This window comes from Rhipicephalus sanguineus, chromosome 1, assembly GCF_013339695.2.
Source record: "Rhipicephalus sanguineus isolate Rsan-2018 chromosome 1, BIME_Rsan_1.4, whole genome shotgun sequence".
NCBI classification, from domain to species: Eukaryota; Metazoa; Arthropoda; class Arachnida; order Ixodida; family Ixodidae; genus Rhipicephalus; species Rhipicephalus sanguineus.
Genome location: NC_051176.1, coordinates 71,760,842 through 71,784,254, shown reverse-complemented (window position 1 = coordinate 71,784,254; position 23,413 = coordinate 71,760,842). Strand labels below are relative to the sequence as shown.

The 23,413-nt window shown below is 49.3% G+C and overlaps 1 pseudogene; it reads left to right on the top strand.

Annotated features, from left to right (window-relative positions):
- The window catches only part of LOC119398691 (putative nuclease HARBI1), a 37,728-nt pseudogene extending 16,989 nt beyond the window's left edge, over positions 1 to 20,739 (top strand).
- The last annotated feature ends 2,674 nt before the right edge of the window (positions 20,740 to 23,413 follow it).

Sequence of the window (23,413 nt, the reverse complement as noted above, 5' to 3'; positions counted from 1 at the left end):
TGCACAGCCTGCTTAGTGTGCCCAATTCGTTAACATTTGAGCTTTCGCCTTTATCCGCTACGTCAGGGGTCTCAAACCCACCTCAGCTAACGGGCCGCAATCACGAAAATTTAGTCCCGGAAGGGCCAGGACAGTAAAGCAGCTAAAAGCGCGGGGGGGGGGGGGTTAGAGGGGCTAGGTTGTACCAAATGTCAGCTAACGTTGCCATTTAGGAGAAGAGCTTTCCGATATGTAACATATGGGTCGTTTCTGAAGGGTATTTAGCGGCAGGATTCCAACAATTTCGATACCTATCTCACATGAATAAAATACGGACCCCGATTTTGAAGTATAAAGTTTTGTTTCACGGTGAGGTATCAACACATGGTGGCCGCAGGGGATGCCTCACGACAAAAAGCTTTAGACCTGTAATTCCTGTGTAAAACATACTTCTAAAGAAAATGAAAAATTGGGTCCCCTGTGCTATACAGGTATAGTGTGAGAGCTACATGGCACTGCCACAGCACCGTTGGAATGTGCAGGAATAGCATGGGTTCAAACTGCATAAGGTGTGAGGCAAAATATATTCGCTTGACGAAATATCGGGCTTGAAAAAAGACAATTACAAAGTCCGTGCCGGGTGATGTCCCTTCACCTCGAACCATAGGCATCCATAGGCATAGAAGCTTATTCGCGCCTTTGTTACCAAACTCTAACGAACACCAAAAATATATCGAAATCGCTCTGTCCACCTCCTGCCAGTCCTACCCGCGTAGTGCAGTGGTCACCTTCTGCCAGTACAACATCGTTAGGAATGCATAGAGCATGATGATACGGAAGAAAAGAAGAGCCTGGTGCAATCCGTACAAACATACATGACTGAAAACTGCAAGCAGAAGCCGTCAAAGAGGAGTTTTATAGAAGATACTGAAGAGTGCCACGACGTTCGGGAACGATAGAAATGAAGGGATAAGCTGCACAGCTACGTTCATTCTGCAGAGGTCCACAAAGACATCCTTAATTTGCTCCAGTGGTGGAAGTTAAGAACAACGACTGCCGACGCCTTCACATTTCGCAAGACAGATGTGCACCCCTGCGGCTAGCGCATGCAGTGCGAGAAACTTTAGCGTGGCAGGATATGTGATACAACGGTGAATGGCGTGCTTAAAGCCGGAATCTCTAGATAATTTGATTTTTTGCACAAGAACACGTGAAGTAATAAACTATAAAATATGCCACAAAAGACCTATGGACTGCATATAGTAGCAGCGGTGATATATGAAATAAATATGATAAATGAAAAGAATGCTACCACAAATAATTGTTTCGTCCTTTCGGCTGCCTATACGTATTTCTAAAAGTACACGTGGTGCGCACGGTTCCTTATAATTTTTATCTAGGTTAGCGTACATACAGCAAGGCAATAAACTTGGCTTTCTTCCTCCATCTTGCTGTGGCAAGGTACTGAAGACATGTGTTACATATCCAGAAGGGTGCATGATGGGCTTTGTCGTTAGAGCCTGTTTTAAATTTCAGTAAAGAGCGCAATGAGAGCGTTGTGTTTTCTCTCTCCTCTATTTTTATTGCATTTGCTATCGAAACTGAATTGATGCTGCAAATCACTTAACTTGCTGCAATATCTGCTACAAAACGCTCTTGATCATCCCCATTGCATTAGCAAAAAAAGAAAAAAAGTTATACCATTGCCGAACAAACGTTCATTGTACCCAATATGTCCACTCAACTCTTTCTATCGTGAGCCCCTTTTTACACGAAATTACCGTAGGTTTAAGAAGAATTGTCAGCAAAATATTCGCCTGCAAAGCGTAGATATTTGCTACTTAAAACATTTTGCTGTAGATTCATTGTTCTGGCAACATCACCTATATTATTTGCTCGGGCCTCTGTCGGGCCTGATCTACCGTCGGGCCGGGCCGGGCCGGGTAGGCGAAATTTTTTCTCGGTTTCGGGCCGGGCTCGGGTCGCGTATTGAATCGCCGGGCCGGGCTCGGGCGGGGAAACATGAACGAGTTCCGGGCCCGGGCCGGGCCCGGGCCGAAAATCCCGGCCCGTGCAGTGCTCTAAGGCATTCGATGGCGTCCCACACAGTACCATCATGAACAAGGCACGTGCACTTGGCCTTAGAGGAAATATGTACAACTTTATAGCGGGCTTCCTACAAGGGCGAAGCCACCAAGTCGAAATTGGTCAAGACGCCAGCGCCGTACGAATCAACCACATAGGTGTTCCGCGGGGCTCGGTGATCTCACCCACTCTGTTTAATATAGCTATGCACCAGCTACCAAGACGCCTTGCGGACGTATCGGGCCTGAAACATGCGGTGTATGCCGACGATGTCATCGTGTGGATACATCAAGGATCCATCGGTGAGCAGGAGGATGTCTTACAAAGAGCTCTCAACATTATTCACGACTACGCAATGGAAATAGGCTTGCACAGCGCCCCAGACAAACCAGAGTTCATCGTCATTCATGGTGGCCGATCCGTCTTTGTCAAACAGTAAGAAAAGCGGTCGTTTAGACTTTACATCGGTAATCAACCCATAACGCGGAAATCTACTATCCGAATACTCGGTATGCACCTAGATGAGAATTGCACAGCGAGCACTTGGTTCCAACGCGTTACAAAGACTAGCAAACAAATACTGCACGCTTTGCGCACAATCTCGAACCGTACTCGTGGAGTCAACGAACGTGAAATGCGGCTGTTTGTTCAAGTTTTTCTTGCCTCTCGTATCATGTATGGACTGCCGTATCATCCGGTCAACCGTACGCAAATGCTCGCGCTCGACCGGTTACTCAACGAGGCCAAACGCATTGTTACCGGACTTCCAAGGTACACACACCTCGATGCACTCAAGAGCTGTAGCAAGCTCAACAACCTGTCCGAGCTCGTCGACGGGCACATACAAACACAGGACACGAGGCTTCATGCAACAAACGCTGGGCGACACACACTCATGCTCCTGGGGTATGACATCCACACACTTCCCATTTTGCCCAAAAAAAACGCCGCCATGGGAAATCACGGTACTCACCGATGGCAAGCCACTTCCACTGAATATGGATCCTTATCAGCGAATGCGGCGCCTCGCTTACGCCGAGAGACATGCTAAAGCTACGAGTTCCCTCCCTTTGACTGCGCGCATTATATACACGGACGTTGCACTTCCTACAGACAGTACCAGTAATACTTGTTATGCCACTGCGTGGTACGACCAGATAAATGGAAATCAGAACCGACCCCATCATGTATCAGCAGAAGCGATGTACAGCACCCGAGCAGGGTTAGTGGCCATCCTAGACTATTTGGAGTGGGCCCTCGAAACTGCATCTGAAACTGACCCATTTCACCATCGTGTGTACACAGACTCTCAGGCTGCCCATCGGACATGTGCTAACGTTCTTTATACAGACCCTGCACTGCAGAAGATCCGATCCGACACCAGGCGCGCCTACTCCGCGAATGCGCTCACGATGTCACCATCCTCTGGGTCCCCGCACATTGTGGTATCCCCGCAAACGAGAAGGCTCATAGATGAGCGCGCACTCATGTCTCTACCGCGCTAGCCAGATCCTCTAATACTCAATTTCCTCTTCTAGCTACCGCACCCGAGCTAGCAGATCCGATCGCAGAAAAGCATATGACTAAACAACATCGTGCCGCTTACCTCACAGTAGTTGGCAATCCACCTTCGATACCTTCGCTTCCGTCGAAGGTATTTCACGACTAAAGTATGTGCTGCTTCGGAGAATTCAGACAGGAACAGTCCTTACTCCTTTCATGCCTAACCGATTTCACAGGGGTGGAACAACACCACCCGTAACCGGTTTCTGCTCCACATGCAACTGCCCTTCTGACCTCAACCGCCTGTGTTGGGAGTGCCCCCTCTACATCCCACCTGAATTCTTCGTGCCCTGGCCACCATAAAGCAGGGACACTGGCCTTCTTCTCTTCGGACATGGGCCTGTCCGGATCCCACGCTTCCGGATCGGGCCATCGAGCTCTGGCGAGCACTCCTCTTGTTCCTCCCCGACCCGGCGGCACCACCGGTCGGCCGCAGGTCGGCGAAGCGGCCCCCACTTAGCTGCCTCCAGAACGTTCTTTAATAAAGCGGAGGCAGCTCCCCCACTTCCTTCTACCTAAACCACCCCCCCCCCCTTTTCCACCGCAGTGCCTTCGGCGCATTTGAAAGTCGAATGAACGTGGTTTCATTCATTCATTCCATTATAATGACTGGTATTCGCTACCGCTCGAGATAACCACGGCACGTCACGGTGAAGCTGGTCTTTAATGATGATTTTTGCTCATATCTACCACTTCGAGTTGAATTTACACCGATATAACCCGAACTGAAGACGGCGGAAACGAAGGTATCTTGCATACTTAGTGCTAAAGTGTCCTGTTTCAATCTCTGAGTATATTGCACGCCTTTTTTGTCTGAAAATGTGCATTTGGCTAGGAACGTAAATCCAAAACATAGCAAATAATGCGCGATCAGGAGACGGCTACTAAATCCTGAGTTTGCGCGTGCACCTCTTGCGAAAGCTTCCAGCAACAAACAAGCTGCCCGTTGGGCGCCAACGCATATATAGATTGCGCTTTAGGTCTGAGATTGTTCTGCCTGATAATTTCGCCCATGAACTACGGTGTTTCCCAGCCACAAATTAGAGTTAAATTTTGAAGCTTTCAGACGCATGTGACGTAACAATTCCTTTATTGAACTGTGTGGTCATTCTTCGCACGCTTAACCCGACGCCCTATCTTCGTTATCACTGGCTACGATGATCCCAGACGATAACTTACATTGACACGTGCTGCAAACGGCTCTTAAGATCGTCTGTATTACAGCTTTGAAGTTGCAGACTGTGAAAGTGGCGTCATTAGTGGTGCTTCATCATTAATGGCGCCATACATACCTTTGGTGGAAAGAAGACGTATTGCGCAGCTGTCTCTTCAGGGGTGGCCGGAGCTATCAACCTGCAGCTTGATGAACAGGTCCAAGACAGCAGTTCACAGAATTATCAAGGCCTACCGCGACCGTGCAGGTGCTCTTGATGACGAACAGCGCAGTGGACGTCCACGAGCAATGGATAGCCTAACGGATTCGGTCATCGTTGCCTGTGCAGTAGTCGACCCCTTCCTTGACGCCAACGAAATCCGCCGTGAACTTCAGCTGGACGTCTCCCCTAGCTCAATCCGGCGGCGACTGTGGCAAGCGAGGCTACAGGGCTGTGTGGCTGCTCAGAAGCCTCACTTGACGGAACGTCAGAGGCAGCTGAGGCTCGAATTCGCTCGTGCTGTAGAAGATTGGACGGAGGACGAACGGCACGAAGGGATTTTCACTGATGAAGCCACCTTTTCAACACGAGGGGACCAGCAGGGTCGTGTTTGGCGCCCTATAAACTACAGGTGAGAATTGCCTGCAGTTCAGTTTTGAATTATTTGCAGACAACAAATACATCCTTACTTCAATGATGTCGTTTGTGAACTCAGCACGCTTTCTATGAAACATTCGCGCGAAGGACAACACTTATATTACAAATATTAATGCTTGTCTCATTCCGATGAAACAGTTCTATTTTTCTCCCATTGAAGAATGATTTCTGCAAAATATAACGCAGGTCTTTAAGCTTCACTACCTTCCTACTCATAATTATTGCGCTACACATAAACTATGTACAGGCTGCTCGGCTGCTTACCCAAAAGTCAAGGTTCGATCCTGGCTGCGGCGATGGCATTTCGATGGAGGCGAAATACTAGAGGCCCAGTACTGGCGATGTCAGTGCACGTGAATGAACACTAGATGGTGAACATTTCTGGCACCCGCCACTACGGCGTGCAGCAAAATTTATAAATGGTTTTGGCTCGTAAAACTCCAGATATTAGGATTAGTTTACGTGAACCCTGCTCCGACCGCGGACTGACTTTTTAAAATCCAATTTCCCTAGGTACGTTCCGCAATACTGCCACAAATACTGCCACAACGTCCTGTGCAGCGGTGGGTGCGCCGTCAGCGCTTGGGGAGCCTCGAGCAAGAAGGACTCCGTCCACTTGTTCGCATTGATGGGCCATTCACTGCATCAGCGTACTGCAGATTGCTCCACGAAGTGCTGATGCCTTCTGCTCTGGATGCACCATTCGAGGATGGCTGCTACCTGCTGCAGCATGACCGCAGTCCCATACACACAGCCCGCACTGTGGCCGCTGTCCTCGAGAACCTCGACCTGCGCACTCTCCCTTGGCCCCCCGTCAGCGCCGACCTCAACCCAATAGAAAATGTGTGCGGCATCTTGAAGAGCCGCCTGTCTGCGCGAGGGATCTCCAGCACGACGTCCGACGCACTGTGGCAATCAGTAAGCGAGGAGTGGGAGCGCCATCGTCATTCCCCTGACGTGGTCGTGACTCTGTATGAGTCGATGCCGCGACGCGTCCAAGCCATCATCACCGCCAACGAAAAGGTGGCATTTTACTGAAACAACGTGTGGCAAGACGTCAAGTGTTTGCCATCCCACGACTTTCATTTCGTCGTCGTTCGGCCATAAGCAACCCGACACGCACTCACTTTTGCCGTAATATTCTTTCGCAATCGGTTCTGAAGCACGGAGCTGCTGACGCCCCATTTCTTCGTTGTCGTCCAGACGCTGACGGCTCATCTTAAATGCCAACTGTTGTGCACACTTAATACCACAGGGTATTCGGAAATTCAGTTGCCGCTTCAGTAGGGGCTACATTATTTTATTTTTCCAAGGGGGAAAATAAAAAAAAGTTGGTTCAACGTGGTCTCATTTTTATCCTAACCCGATTAACAAACAGCCACCCAATTAACTTTATATATATCCTGACGGGCGAATCCGCAAATGATCTAAGGATAAAAAGAATTAAACTAACCTGATATTCTCAGCGATCTTAATAGACAAATGTTCCTGCAAAGTATATGTGGCTTTCTTCGCAAGCTTCCTTTGTTTTCATGGCCACTGTATTACTGCGGAGGGTTTTGAATCGCGAAGGAAGTCCCTAATGTCGAGCTCGTATAAATGCGACAGCCAGACATTCAAAGTTGGCCCTTATTACACCTGAGTATGCTCTCGCTGATTACGCGGTAACATGCTCAACAATGCTTATACACATTCTTCTAACTCGCCTTGGCTTCGCATGATTAGTTCAGTTGTGCATGTTTAATGTAATTATGCCAAATGAAAAAAAGTATCGCGGGTGGGCTTGGTTCGGTCTCGCACAACACAATGAAAGGTAAGTGGACCTTTTCCTAATTAACAATACTTAGGCTTAACTGAGTTTTATTAGTTTCAGCTTGGTCAGCGGTAATCCTCCTGAGCTTGGCTACAAGGGGCTCACAGGCAATCAGCTTCATTTGCTTGGGAATATCGCGAATAATTTTATTTGCATAATTAAATATAATTATGCTCTGAGTTAATTTGGAAGCACCATGCTCAACTATGCGTACTCACATTCATCTCTACATGCTTTGACACCGCTTAATTTGGTTAATTAGTTTATTTCACGTTGAGTAAATAGGCCACGTGAAACTCGAGTAGCTAGGGTGTGCTTGGTTTGATATTAACCTAATTAGTGTCATAATTCACGCTAATTAGGCTTTAATGATCCTCTTTCGTCTCAACTTAGTCAAGGGTAATCCTCCTGAGCTTGGCTTCATTGGGCTCGTGGGGAAATCGACTTAGCCTAATTGGCCACTAGTAGGTTTGCCTTGTTTATGCTTAATATTCTTGGCTATATCGGGTGATACCATCATAAACTATGCTTAATAAGATTTGCCTATACTTTCATCGAATTAACTGCGCTCATGTAAGGTCAACTTGGCTTAACATGAAAATGGCAAGCTGGGCTAAGCTTAATTATGATGTGCTTAAAAGGACTTACTTATGATTGGATTTATTAGGAGATTCCATGCTCAACTAGGTTTAATCAGTTTCGGCGACACTTCCTTTGCCTTAACTAGGTACATCTAAGCTTAACGTGGCTTAAAGCGACAAAGACGAGCTGGCTTGAGAAATTTTAATCATGCATGCTTGGCTTCACTAGGTTCGACGATGCTTAGTTACGCTTATTAACCGGTGTAAAAAGCGACGCGCACACGGCGCTTGAGCCGGCCCCGCCGCAGCCGCTTCGTAAAACAACGGCGCATATTAGATGGAGCAACGAAAGCGACACCCAGTTGACGTTTTGCCTACGAGCTTCATAACAACGTCAGACAGAGCGACATGAGAGGGCATCTGATATGTAGGGACGCGCATGCGCATCGCTGCTTCAGTGGTGCTCTCGACAGCAGGCGCTGCGTCGGTAGATGGCGCGTAGATGCATTCTCCCACGCGATCCCCTGGTCCGTACTGTATTGCGCGCGCCTATATACATATATATATATATATATATATATATATATATATATATATATATATATATATATATATACAGTGAAACCTCGGTGATACGATCACAGCTCATATGAATTTTGGGGTGACACGAATTTTTCGTTGGTCCCGGCCAAGGCCCATTGTCCTGCAATGTAATGGAGTACGGTTGTTGCGAACCAATTTTCATCCAGCGACGTTTGATACGAACGTACGCTACCGCCCAGGTACGAAGAGGTGCTGTCCACGGTGTCGCGGAAGACTTGTCAAGCACGTGCGAGCGCGGGAACGCAAGCGTGGGCATGCGCGCCGCACCGCCAAATCGTCAGAATCACGGTGTAAGAAAAAGACTTTTCTTATGGTCAGAATAAACCTTCAGACACACGCCACGGCCTTTGAGATTGTGTGCGCGAATCTTTGAGGCTCTTATGTGCCTCCGTGTGCCTTCGCGTTTAGATTACAGAGGACATTAGAGCCATACTTTTTTTTCTCTAACGCGTCGACGTGGGCTGCGGCCCTGAAAAACAATAATTGAAAATGTTCGCCAGCTTTCTTTTGTCTCATGCTAAGTTTCCATGCTTTCTGGTGATACGAATTTCGGTTGATACGGATATTTTTGTGGTCCCGCGAGATTCGTATCACTGAGGTTTCACTATATATATATATATATATATATATATATATATATATATATATATATATATATATATATATATATATACCCTATTGCAAAACCCAGCGCCACTGGGTACCAGCGTCCAGTGCCATGCCTGATTATGGGCCCAGCGTCGCGCTGGATACTGGGCCGCTGGAGCGGCGTTTTACTGGGAGGCGCTGGGTACTCAAGCTCAAAACGGCTCTACAGCGTTAAAACAGCGGTGCCTACGTTCCCTACATAAATATATTTCTAAAAAAAGTCATATAGAAAACATTAATGCAATAAAAAAAGAAGAAAAGAAAGCCGTACGAAAAAAAAGGCTCCACCACGAGGATTCGAACTCGCCACCTCTCATTCTCCAAGCGAGTACTCTACCACTGCGCCACGCTGAAACACGTCAACACCGCTGTAAAAGAGCTAGTCAATGCAGTAAGAAAGCGTTTCGTTTCATATTTCGGTGCCGTGCATTCAAGGAAGACGCGATCTTCCTTTCCAGATCACGCTTGCTTCTTTATTAGACACAAACAGAGGTTGGCCGGCAACGAATGAAATGCCCAAAATGGGAAGAGCACTAGGTTTCTTTAAGAATTCCCTTTTTAACTCCGAAAATTATCAAATGGATCGAGGAGCCGGGTACAGTTTGACGGCTGTTACTGCCGATTTTTAATAGCCGTTTCTCGCCCTCGCTAATGATGAACATGTACAGAAGCTTTATGATGACTCGTTCGATAAACACGCGCCTACATGAATTCATACTGTGCTGAGTAGTTTTCTCGCGCGAGCGACGATATCACTGCCGGGCGGGCGTGTCTGTATTCTGACTTGCAGTTCTATCGATACCTACCACTATAAAACCGCTCAGCAAAAACAAATGCATTTAGTTGAAAAAAGATGCCGGTGTGTTAGTTCACTAACGCGTACCAGTTGACAGGTATGTGTTCTGATGTATGAGTCAGAGAAGTACCGGCGAGTGCGGCCGGCTGCTTTCGGTGAGCCTACGTTCGTTGCTTAAAGCGCGTCGCATCGATGGTCATCGCTGCTTGTGCGAACACCGTACACAAGAAAAAATGGTTAATTTAGGTTAACGAATGTCCAGACTATACTTTACAGTAAATCTTACACGTTGGAATTGCGTGTACTTAAACCAAGAAGCTCCGGTGGCATGCAAACGGACTCGGCCGGTACGCTAGGCCTAACGCTCGCTGGGAGCTGCACTGGGTAGGACAGATCTCGGCGCAGATGAGTTGCGATGGTTGAAGTTTCTGCATTTTAGCCTCGAAACCTTTTTAACTGATACCTAACGTATAGCTGAAGTAAGTGGAAGTGCAAGAATTGCCCGAGGTGCGTTTCTGGTGTGGCGATATCGAACGACGGCTGTTTTTCTGGCCTCCGTTGGGAGGGGTCGCGAAGCCAGAGCTCATTTACTTCTTGCCAACCGCACGGCGATGTAACGATTTGCTGTGTATGTTCAGACCAACGCCTCCAGACTTAGAAACATTACAATATGAAGTCATAACCGCAACACATCGCGGATGCAAAACTGATATATATGATCGGCATGCACAAATTGTGTATTCATTGCTGCTACGTGCTCCGCAAAAATTAACGACGTTATTGGCACTGCACGAATAAAAAAAAAAGCGTGGTAGAAGGCAAAATGGTCAGTGTTGGCTGCTTTGGGTTATTAACATATTTTTCTTCACATTCGACAGGGAAACATTAAAAGTGATCGTGATTTCACTTATCACGTATATCATGAAAATAGTGCGCATCTCCTCGTCTTTCTCTGCCAAGCTAGAATTTGTGACACATGGTTGAGACCCGTTAGGATAGCATCTATCGGTACCATCGAATCAGACATTCGATATTCAACGATACCAAAGCATTCTGCCGCGCACGATACTGAAAGCAGCGCGCGGCACTGGCAGAACAGTGCAGGCTCCAGTATGTCCCAGCGCACGCCAGTGAGAATTCCAGCGCCTCCAGCGCTTCCCAGTGAGCGCCAGCGTCACAGCGGCAAAGCCAGTGGCTCTACCAGTGCGACCCAGCTCTTTCCCAGTGCTTTCACCGGAGTCCCAGTGAATTCGAGCGTATACCAGCGTTCCCAGTGCGCTCCAGCGCCAGAGAACGTACTGGTATCACGCTGGGGGTACTGGAACGGCGCTGGTTTTTGCAATAGGGTATATATATATATATTGTAGAGAAGCATTGGAACGTTGTAATGGGCCGTCCTCTCAAGCGCCTTCTAGTGGGTCGCCCTCTTCGTCTCTTCTCGAAGACGAAGAGCTCCTCGTGCTCGTGAGAGTCTGCGCTTCGTCGTGACTGTCGTGCATCGTCGCCGTCAATCCAGCCGTCAATAAACGCCTTTACAAAGTGGTGGAGAGTGCTGTACCGTCACCACAACTTCGGTCTCCATTCGATGCCCCTGGAGCTCCGATCCCGTACCGTGCCATCTACCATGCCGCAAGACGCCGCTCTGCAAACGCCGCCTCCTGCCCCGACCGCTTGGCCCGGTGTCCCCCGTATCCGCGACCCTCCTGTCTTCACCGGCGCGGATGGCACCGACGTCGAGGACTGGCTCGCGATCTACGAGCGTGTGAGCGTCCCCAACAAATGGGATGAAGCAGGCAAGCTGACCAACTTGGTTTTCTACCTCGCGGGTGTGGCAGGCATGTGGTACAACAACCATGCATCCGATTTCCCGACGTGGTCCAATTTCAAGACCGCCATTGTCAACGTGTTTGGCCGCCCTGCCGTTCGTAAGCTTCAAGCCGAACAGCGCTTACGTGAACGAGCTCAGCATGCAGGGGAATCGTTCACGAGCTACATCGAGGACATCCTTGACCTGTGCAAGAAAGCCGACGCGAGCATGTCGGAGTCTGACAGAATCAGGAATATTCTGAATGGCATCGACGACGATGCCTTCACTATGCTGCTGGCCAAAAACCCTCGCACAGTGGCAGAGGTCATTACCCTGTGCCAAAGCTACGAGGAGCTGCGCCGGCAGCGCTTGATGACCCGTCGACCGCCATCACGCGATGCTGATCTCGCAGGCTTGTCGGCAATTCCTGACCACTCCACCTTGCTCGCCGAAATCAAGTCGTTCGTGCGTGAGGAAATTGCCCGCCAGGTCTCTCTACTGGCTTTCACTCCACCGCAGCATGTTGACCAGCCGCCAACTACACTTCTGCCTCCTCTCCGCCGAGCGATTCAGCAAGAAATCGCGGAGGTCATTCCCGAATACCACCAGCCGCCTCTAGTGCCTGCACCACTAAGCTACGCGCAAGCTGTAGCCAGGCCGCCCCCAGCGATTCCTGTGACTGGCCCGCGGAGTTACGCCGAAGCCGTCGTCGGACCACAGGCCTTCGACGCGGCTGTGCCGCCTACGTACGTCGACGTCGTCCCCAGGCCCCGACTGCTGCCCACAATGCACTCATATCAGCAGCCGCCTCGTCCATCCCGTTCTGCGACATGGATGGGACCCGCGAACCGCTGGCGCACTTCCGACAACCGCCCCATTTGCTTTGCGTGCGGTTGCGCCGGTCACGTCGCACGCTACTGCAATCGCGTGCAGCCGCCTCGGGTCGCATCAACCCTGACCAGCTCATCAAGCAGCCCTTACTATGACCAAGCGCCGCCTATGTCACCGACGTCCCGCCCAGCACCATCTACCCGCCGTTCACCGTCTCCACGACGTCGCTCACTGTCGCCGATGCGGCCACGTTCAGGCTCACGCGACCAGGAAAACTAGTCGTCGCAGTCCACGAGGCAAGGGCTGCGACGCTATCGAACTGCGAAAGCCCTCAGCGAAGCCCCTCTAACGTGATTGACGTATTTGTGGACAGTGTTCGCGCATCTGCCCTTATCGACACTGGAGCCGCCGTATCCGTTATGGACGCCAAGTTTAGCCGATTACTGCGAAAAGTGACGACGCCGCTTTCCGGGCTCTCCCTCCGTACAGCAAGCGCCCAAAGTATTCACCCAACAACGGTGTGCACAGCTCGCGTCATTATTCAGGATGCTCTGTACGCCGTCGAATTGATCATAATTCCTGCCTGCTCTCACGACGTCATCCTAGGATGGGATTTTCTCTCCCGCCACGACGCCGTCATTCATTGCGCACCAGCCGAAATAGAGCTCTCACCCTTCTCTGAATTGGCGCCGGCAGACAGTCCATCGGCTGCGGGCAAGGTACTTGTCAAAGACGACACCAAGGTGCCTGCAAACTCGTCGACGGCGGTGTCAGTGTACTGCGCCAGTCTCTCCGACACCGTTGCACTTCTCTCGCCATCTGACCGTGTTTTCACGAGGAAAGGCATGCTGGTGCCTTTCGCGACCGTGCAAGTCACTCAGGGCAGTACGTCAATTTTTGTTATCAACCCATCTCCGTACAGTGTTACGTTGGTCCGAGGGGAATGTCTCGGCAGCGTGGAACCCCTCGAAGACGCACAAGTTATGGACGAACCAGATGAAATGCACTGCCACAGTTCCAGTACGCTCGGCGCTCTTTCGACGTCTGGTTCATCACCCGCTGATGTCTTTGGTTCCTCCATTGCTGACGACCTTACACCGGTCCAGCGCTCCCAGCTTCTGGGTCTATTGGACGAATTTCGCTCTTCTTTCGATGTCGCTCAAACTTCTCTCGGCCGCACTTCCGCCGTTACGCATCGCATCGACACTGGCGCCCAGCCGCCACTGCGGCAACGTCCATATCGCGTATCTCCTACAGAACGCCGTGTAATCAACGAGCAAGTCGACGACATGCTTCGACGCGATGTTATTCGACCTTCTAACAGCCCCTGGGCGTCTCCTGTCGTTCTTGTTGCGAAGAAGGACGGTTCTGTGCGGTTCTGTGTGGACTACCGACGACTCAACAAGATCACTCGTAAGGACGTGTATCCACTACCGCGAATAGACGACGCGATTGACAGCCTGCAAGGAGCAGAATTCTTTTCATCTCTCGATTTGCGCTCAGGGTACTGGCAAGTGCCCATGGCTGATGACGCTCGACCGAAGACCGCCTTTGTCACGCCCGACGGCTTGTACGAATTCAACGTCATGCCGTTTGGGTTGTGTAATGCGCCCGCCACCTTTGAGCGCATGATGGATACCGTTCTGCGCAACCTGAAATGGCACACATGCTTGTGCTACCTCGACGACGTCGTTCTTTTCACTCCGGACTTTTCCACGCATCTTCAACGCCTGCGGCATGTTTTGATGCGTTTGAGCGACGCCGGTCTACAACTGAATCTAAAGAAGTGCCGATTTGCAGCACGGCAGCTGACAATACTCGGTTACGTCGTGTCCAAGGACGCTATTCTTCCCGATCCAGCCAAGCTTCGGGCCGTGACCGAGTTCCTCAAACCTACGTCCGTCAAAGAACTGCGCAGTTTCGTAGGACTGTGTTCCTACTTCCGGCGCTTCATTCGAAACTTCGCGACTGTCATATCGCCGCTGACGAAGCTCCTCGGAAGTAACGGGTCCCTCAATTCATGGTCGTCAGAGTGCGACGACGCTTTCGCGAAGCTCCGTCGTCTGTTGACGTCGCCTCCCATACTACGCCACTACGACCCTACGGCCCCTACAGAGGTACACACAGACGCCAGCGGTGTTGGCCTTGGCGCTGTCCTTGCGCAGCGCAAACCAGGGTTCCCTGAATATGTCGTGGCATATGCAAGTCGTACGCTCACCAAAGCCGAGACCAATTACACCGTCACCGAAAAGGAATGCCTGGCGATCATCTGGGCCCTTACAAAGTTCCGACCTTATTTGTATGGTCGCCCATTTGATGTCATCACCGACCACCATGCACTCTGCTGGTTGTCATCATTGAAGGATCCATCAGGCCGCCTCGCCCGCTGGGCACTTCGCCTACAGGACTACGATATCCGCGTGCTGTACCGCAACGGACGCCAGCATGCTGACGCCGACGCACTCTCGCGCTCCCCCTTGCCTGACGACAATACCCACAGCTCAATGTCTCACAATGCCGTTTGTTCCATCGACGTTCACACTGTCGCTACCGAACAGCGCAAGGATCAATGGATCGCTTCACTGCTAGACTTGCTCACTGATCCTTCGGCAACACCATCCACTCGCGCGTTGCGTCGTCAAGCCCACCATTTCGCCATTCGCGACGACCTCCTCCACCGACGCAATTACAACGCCGACGGCCGCCAGTGGCTACTAGTAATACCCCGCAGTCTGCGTTCTGAAATATGCGAATCGTTCCACGCTGATCCGCAGTGTGCGCACTCTGGGGTATCGAAAACATACCACCGCATTCGCCAACGGTACTTTTGGCGAGGCATGTACCGCTACGTGCAGAAGTTCGTTCGCTCCTGTATCGATTGTCAGCGCCGCAAAACTTCAACGCACCAGTCACCAGCAGGTCTGCAGCCTTTACCTTGCCCTGACCGTCCGTTTGGGCGCGTTGGCATCGATTTGTATGGGCCACTCCCTCTGACTTCGGCTGGTAACCGCTGGGCCATCGTCGCTGTAGACCACCTTACGCGATACGCAGAAACTGCCGCCCTCCCAGCGGCTACAGCGCGCGATGTAGCCTCCTTTCTGCTCCGCCGGTTCATGCTGCGCCACGGTCCACCCCAGGAGCTGCTCAGCGATCGAGGCCGTGTCTTCCTGTCGGAAGTCGTCGAAGCCATCCTCAAAGAGTGCAACGTTGTTCACCACAAAACTACTGCTTACCACCCGCAGACGAATGGGCTCACGGAACGCTTTAACCGCACGCTCAGAGACATGCTCTCGATGTATGTCGCCGCCGATCACACAAATTGGGATTCCATTCTACCTTTCGTCACCTACGCCTACAATACCGCCCCTCAAAGCACCACTGGTTTCTCACCATTTTTCCTATTGTACGGCAGGCACCCGTCGCACACAATCGACACAATCCTTCCATACAAGCCGGATCGATCTGAGTGTGCGCCTATTTCTGCCACAGCCAGACTTGCTGAGGAGTGTCGCGAGCTTGCGAAGACCTTTACTACGCAGGACCAAGAGCGGCAGAAAAGCATCCGCGGTGAGACCAACACTTCTGCACCCACGTTCCTACCTGGAGCACTCGTGTGGCTCTCGGTCCCTACCACTGCAGCTGGCCTCTCTTCGAAACTGCTGCCCAAATACGAAGGTCCCTACCGTGTCGTCGAATGCACATCCCCGGTCAACTACCTGATTGAACCCATCGACCCATCTTCCGACATGCGCCGTCGAGGGCGCGACATTGTCAACGTGGAGCGCCTCAAGCCCTACCATGACCCGCTCATAGTGACCAGCTGCTAGGTCGCCGGACGGCTCCCTTTTCGTACCCGGGGTAATTGTAGAGAAGCATTGGAACGTTGTAATGGACCGTCCTCTCAAGCGCCTTCTAGTGGGTCGCCCTCTTCGTCTCTTCTCGAAGACGAAGAGCTCCTCGTGCTCGTGAGAGTCTGCGCTTCGTCGTGACTGTCGTGCATCGTCGCCGTCAATCCAGCCGTCAATAAACGCCTTTACAATATATATATATATATATATATATATATATATATATATATATATATATATATATATATATATATATATAATGTATATAGTTGAAGGAGCGGTTGCCTTTGCTTCCCGTATAAGTATGAGAGGTGGCACCTCACGAAAGCTTCATTTATTACGTCGACGTTTCGGTCAGAGCCTGACCTACCTTTTTTTCCTTCAGTGGGTCCTTGACCGGAAGTCGCTAATGTCACTCAACGTGTTGGTTCTGGCTTTTGAAGCGGGCGTCCTTTATCAGACAAACGAGCAGGCTCGGCAAGTAAGACGGTAGACAAGGCTCTTTCGGCATGGCCCAAAAGGACAATACGCCGCGTCAACAGTGTTCACCGAAACCCACTTTAACCCCCCCCATTTTTTTTAATCAGCCGCTTTCAATCGCACACCGGCTGTTTTTAACTTGAGCCGGCTCTTCGTCTCCGGGACAGAATATAGCCACGACTTTTAACAATGAGTAATAGCCGACGCATAAGTATAAGCTCTGTCGCGAAGCGCTCCGCTGTCGGCGGCGGCGTGTTACTCCTCGCTCCTGATGGGCCCTAAGCAAACTTTCCTCCCTCCCGCTCCTTTTCTCTCTCTCTCACATCCTTCCCCCCTCATTTGGTGTCCATATAAACATGAAAAATATGCACGAACATGTCATCTTGAGAAAGGTCAGGCTCTGACCGAAACGTCGACGTAATAAATGAAGTTTTCCTCAAGTGCCAACTTTCATATATATATATATATATATATATATATATATATATATATATATATATATCAGCGCCTCCTCTATTTTTCTGTGCCTGGGCGAAGGAGCGGAGCGCATTGGGAACCGACCGTCGGCGTTAGTGCGGCTTTTAGCCGCCGGGCGCCGCCACCGAAATAGACCAGCCGTCGCGTCGTCGCTCGCGGAAACGAATGCCGTGGCTGCATTCCAAGCTGCTATATGGTTCAGTTTTCGGCTGTATTCGCGTTGTTTAAAGTATAATGAAAACTTGTAAACTGGAATCATGAAGCACTTGTCCTTTTGGGCAACCAGCCCATTTCGAAGGCATGTGTCTTTCGCGGCTATTTTATCGAGACGCTCGCGCGTCGTCTGCTAGCCCGATTCCAGAGAGCGCATGCAATGATGCGCGGAAAAATGTTTTGTCACCGTTACGTTCGCTTACAGAGAGTCGGTTAGTGACTGTCTGAAAGTCGATTTTCGAAAGCAGCATTCGCCAAGAACTAATACTGAAAGCTTGGGCGCTTAAAGTTCCCCGATGCGTGCTACCGTCTACTGGTGTAGCACAATATACGCAAGCCATGAGTTCATGCGCTAAATAGCATGAAATGTCACTAAGCTGCTTCCAGTGACAATGTACATAATGATTGTCGATTGCTTCGCCGGTAGCGCATGTAGTGTCCGTAGGCTCCGATTCTTCAGCATGGGGACCTAATGTCAGCGCTGCATGCGCATGGCGGCGATCCCGAGGCAGCGTTGCTACTGGTGCCACATGCATTCGTTGACTGTTCCGACGCAACACGGTCACGTTAAGGGATACTTGCCATGCTTGATTCAGTTGTTACTTTGGACTGCAAACGTGAAGGGTAGTCTGCATCATTCGTAAGCCGCCGCTTCTTATATTCTATGAAATCTTCGCGTCGTAAACGACAGCTGCATATTCTAGTGTAGTTTGAAGATGTATTAGGAGACCAATTATCCCGCCTAATTACTGCAAGCCACCTCTACCGAACACCAGCGGCAGCTGGAAATTAATGGAACGACAGCTGCATAGTGTATCAAGGCAAAAGCCTTAGATGCCTTATCAAACGCGAAAATTGACCGTCGGTCAATGCAAAAAAGAATTACGTCATGACGTCATCATATGACGTCACAAATCATAACATTTTGTGACATCGTCGTGACGTCACATAACGTGACGTCGTCATATTACATTTTCGCTGGGTCAAAATGGGCCGATCACGGAGGCAGTGCATGCCTCCGCTGATCTGCAGAAAGCTTGCACTGCCTCCGATCCTTGAGGCTGTAAGAAAACCACGTTATAGGCGCAGAAATATCTCGGAGGGAGGCAGGGAATGTTCAATACATTGAGTAGAAGAAAAAGAAGAAGACGGCTTTCGCCTTTCCGTCGTCTTAGATGAATGAATAAGGGACCCTGTGAGATTTTTTTTTCTTTATCAATAAAGGGAAATAAAAAAAAGACAATCGTGATTTCTTTCAGTTCCATTTGCAGAGTGGTACACACCAGTATGACATACTAAGGCACTGGGGCGGTTGCAATAGCCTGAAAGAGAAAATAAAACGCAAATACTACCAAACTCGAGTGCAAGTATCAAACCGGCAGCACGGCCTGACAGTCTGCATGCGGAATACTTACAGCGGGGATGGAAAGGCACGCGAACATGCGGCATCTGTATTCCTTGCTGTTTCGCATCTATTTTCAAGTGGTTATAACCTGGATGATTGATGAGAACACGACTTCATCCATGACACAATAAAAGACCATCTAGCAATTCTTTTTATTGCCACCACGATTAGAGCGTGATGAAAACAGCGCGCCGCTATGTTAGCGTTTCTTTCCATCCCCCTGAACCTAGGAAAGCCTGCAAGAAGCACAAATGCAATTAAACTCGGATGCATACACGAATTCGTGAGCTTCGTGATACGCGCGGCCGTTCAGCGCCAGCTTCCCGTGGATGGATGGATGCTATGAGCGTCCCCTTTGTAACGGGGCGGTGACATGTCTGCCACCAGGCTCGAAAAAAAAAGAAAAAGAAGCTTCCTTGTTTCATGTTGGCCTAATACCTATCTACATTGATTAAATCTATGTTATTATGCCGAAAAATATAAATTCACGGTCTATCTCTCTGCCTCTTAAGGCAGAATGACCTTATTTTTCCCCCATTATTTAGTTTTGTTCTTTATCTCTACTTTTCTGCCACCAATACTCTAACCGTCTCTTACTTATTTCTATCGCGGACGTGTTCAGGTTTCCATTGTTGTCCCTAAAACCCAAGGCTTCATGTAGACTCGTGCCCACACTTATACCTGGGTGAATATCGCCACATTCAATCAGTACATGTTCCATCGTTTCTTTAGTTCCCCCGCAGCATCTACATTGTTCTTCTTCGTTACTGAATCTCGCTTAATAACTACGCGTTCTAAGGCAGCCCGACCTTGCTTCAAACAGTCTACTTGCACAGCGCCACCACGCGGCAGCGGTGAGCGGACGCGGAGCGCGCGCTCGACGACTGAAAAATAGAGGAGGCACTGATATATATATATATATATATATATATATATATATATATATATATATATATTGGTGGCGTGGTGGCGCTGTGCAAGTAGACTATATATATATATATATATATTTTTTTTTTCTTTTTTTTTTTTTTTGCAAGAGGTGATTGCAGGGCCGAAGCTGCAGTTCTTCGACGCCGTCGCCAGCTGGCGTGGATCCGTGCACGACAGTCGTATATTCGACAACAGTCGTGCACGCTTTCTTTATGAGACCAAGCGAGTGCCGCGTCTCCTGCTTGGCGATGCTGGCTACCCGTGCCTCTCCTTTCTCATGATCCCGACGGCTGACGCGTCGCCGGAAAGCCCCGAGAGCCGGCTAGTAGTGTGTAAACATTTAGATTTGGTTTACTTTATGAAACTTGCGGAATTATTTCCAAGCTATTGCGCTTAAGGCCTTAATAAGAATAAGCATGGTAGATGTATAGCTTTTTGTATTTTGTGCACTGATTATATCCCATATTACAACAGAATATGAACGAAGGCTGCAGTAGTTGGTGTGCTTATGAACCGAAAGTGTAACGTTCGTCCTCGAGTATTGAGTGTAAGTTCAAAGAGCAACATATTTTTGACGTAGATATCAAGCAGCTCACATCCGCACTCGAAACACCATCGAGAGGGCCTTTGGTGTGTGAAAGCGTCGCTTCCCGTGTTTGGACATGGGGCTGAAACACCTGGCGAAGCGTTCTGCTGTCATCACTACAGCTGCCCTGCACAACATGACAGTCCTCAGACAGGACCCGGAACCACCAGCTGTCGTGATCCCGCAGCACTTGAGGCGGCCGCAGCCTGATGTGACGGACCAAACGGACAAGTTTCCCGGTTCGCGATGCCGAACGCGGCTGATTTCTCGCGCACTTAACTAATGCAGGAAAATGTACAGTCTCTTCTACTGAGATGACAAACAACCTCAGCCATGCATGTGCACGTTCTAGGGGTTGTTCAGAAATTCGTGGCTTCGTCACCTTTCGTTCAGAGATAAAACAGACACCTAAAACCGTATGAATACTTGATACTTTGTCAAATAATTGGGCAAAATGATATGCGGGGTTTAAAGTACCAAAACTACAATATGATTATAAGGGACGCCATCGTGGAGGGCTCCGGATGTTTTGACTACTTGTAGTTCTTTAACGTGCACCTAAATCTAAGTACACAGGCCTCAGCATTGTCGCCTCCATCGATAATGCAGCCGCCGCGGCCGGCATTCGATCCCGTGACCTTCGGGTCAGTAGTCGAGCGCCATAACCACTAGACCACCGTGGCAGGGCCTGCAGAAAAAGTTTGCAAAGAACATTCACGCAGAAATGGCAGAAACATTGGAGGGAGGTGTCCTTATGGCTCATTCAGAAGCGGGCTTCCTCGTTTTAAGACATGACATTTTGCTATTGAACATGAATCGCACATAGGCCTCCCAACAATCCCGAAAGATCCGGTAACATGCTACGCTGTCCACAAGGCGATTCTCAAAGATAGGTGAATACCTGCGAAAAATACAGCTCAGTTCCTGGGAATCTACTGGGAGCATGTCAGAAGTGGGTGCAGATATGTTGGAACAGTCGGCAATGAACACTCACAGATGTCCCGAGTTGTGACTGCGAAACTGAGGCCTTGTGTTGCAAAGTGGCCCTGCATCGCTCATATTCACGTTACCTGGTCCTTTACAACTACGGTATGTTTGAGAATGTCATAATGATGTCTTGAAAGGACATCACATCATTATAATGGTGTTATCATCAGACGTGCTACTCTGGGCTGTTTTGACGACTTATAGCAAGGCTTCTTTTTAAGCAACTATAAAAGGTGAAACAACAGTTTAGAAGGGACATCTGCTTGAGAAGAAATTACTTAGAATAACTGTGCGCTTTCAATGTTGTCACTTTACACTGTCTGTGCAAAGCCAGGAACTTTTCAGCACACTCTCCAGTAACAAGGTGGAATGCCATCGAATGTTAATCAGGATTTCTGCTTTGACGACATGTCTAACACATCCCTAATTTACATACTTTGGTCCCGTTTCAGGTTTTCTTTCGATGCTTGCCAATTCGCAGCATATATTTATATTTCTATAGTGCTGTGCCGTACGTCTTGCACATAAAAACAATGTGTGTGAGACAACGAATAATTTATTTTTCTGCCTGCTGGCTTTCTGCGTGCTGCTGCTTCTGGCGCTCCATAATAGAGCGCCACTTTTCCTGCTCCAGCTGCTGCTCCAGAAGCCACACCTGAATATTATGCAGCTCCTGCTCCTCCTTCAATCGCATACTGTGCAGCTGTCGTTGCTGGGACAGCTACTGCCTATGCAAACGCAGCTCCACGGCATGCAGCTCCGCTTTGCATCGCTCATCTTTTTTAGTGCTTGCATTCGGGCAGCAACTTCTAGGGCGAGTACCCGCTCTACCGCTGCTGTGCGGCTTCGTACCGATCTCGATGGCAGGGGTGCATCTGCGCCAGCCATAGCGTTCCCATTTCCCTGTGGAGCAGCTGTCGGCGCTGTTCGTTGCACTTGGCTCCCTTCAGTAGGCACTGAGTGAGCGCGTGGAGTGCTACTTGCAGGGGCATCTGTCACTGATGGTAGCACTGCATGCAATACTGTAGAGACAGCACCTTTCGTTGCTGGCAGGATTGGCTCGAATGACATGTCTGCACACATAACAAAAAACAACTGCATAAGAGTTGTGAAAGTTCACACACGTAAGCGGTGTTGGTATCACTGTTAGAAGTTGGTACGAGTATAAATGCACAGATATGCACGCATCGTATTCAGATCAGCTACGCACGTAAATGGAAGGCACTTGTGGCTCCATTATGCTACTCAGGTCAGCAAGTAAAATAGAAGTGTAGCAGGTGGCCAGTGTTACTTGCAGATATAAACTTGAATACTGCATTCATTCTAACCTTAGCGTTGCTACGGCAGCAGCTACTAACGCCTTACTGCAGCGTGCCTGAGAAGCATTTCATTTGAAATAACTGTACATCCAGCATCGTTCTCGTAGGTCTCCGAAATATGTTAATCACACATATCTAATGTCAAAAGGTGGCCCCATTTTGCACATAACTTCTTAGATAAAAGCAGATCATACTGCATGGCTGCCGGAGTCATAAGAAATTTAGTTTTACTTTACTAGCTACATGAAAATGAGCAGTAACAAAGCACTTTACGTAGAGAAACAACTTATCTGCAACACGCCTGCAACATGTTGGTCACACAATGCAACTTGAGAGACCACATGTCGCCAGAACTACTGGAGCAGCGTGCAGCTGGGCTCTATGACTGAAGGCGCCCGCACTGTCGATGTTGGCAAGTCCATAGCTCCTGGTTGAGCCGAGACTTCAAGACACCAAACCGGTGCCCTGCCGGCATGCTATGTAATCAGAAAGGCCTTTAAACATTGTAGCTTTTCGGTGCAGGTACACTTGTGTGTTTCCATGCTTCTACGTGACCACACAACATTGGAAATTACTCTATTCATAGTGTAATTACGAAAATGAATAACAGGTGGTAGTTGCATGCAACAATGACATCACACAAACACCTTG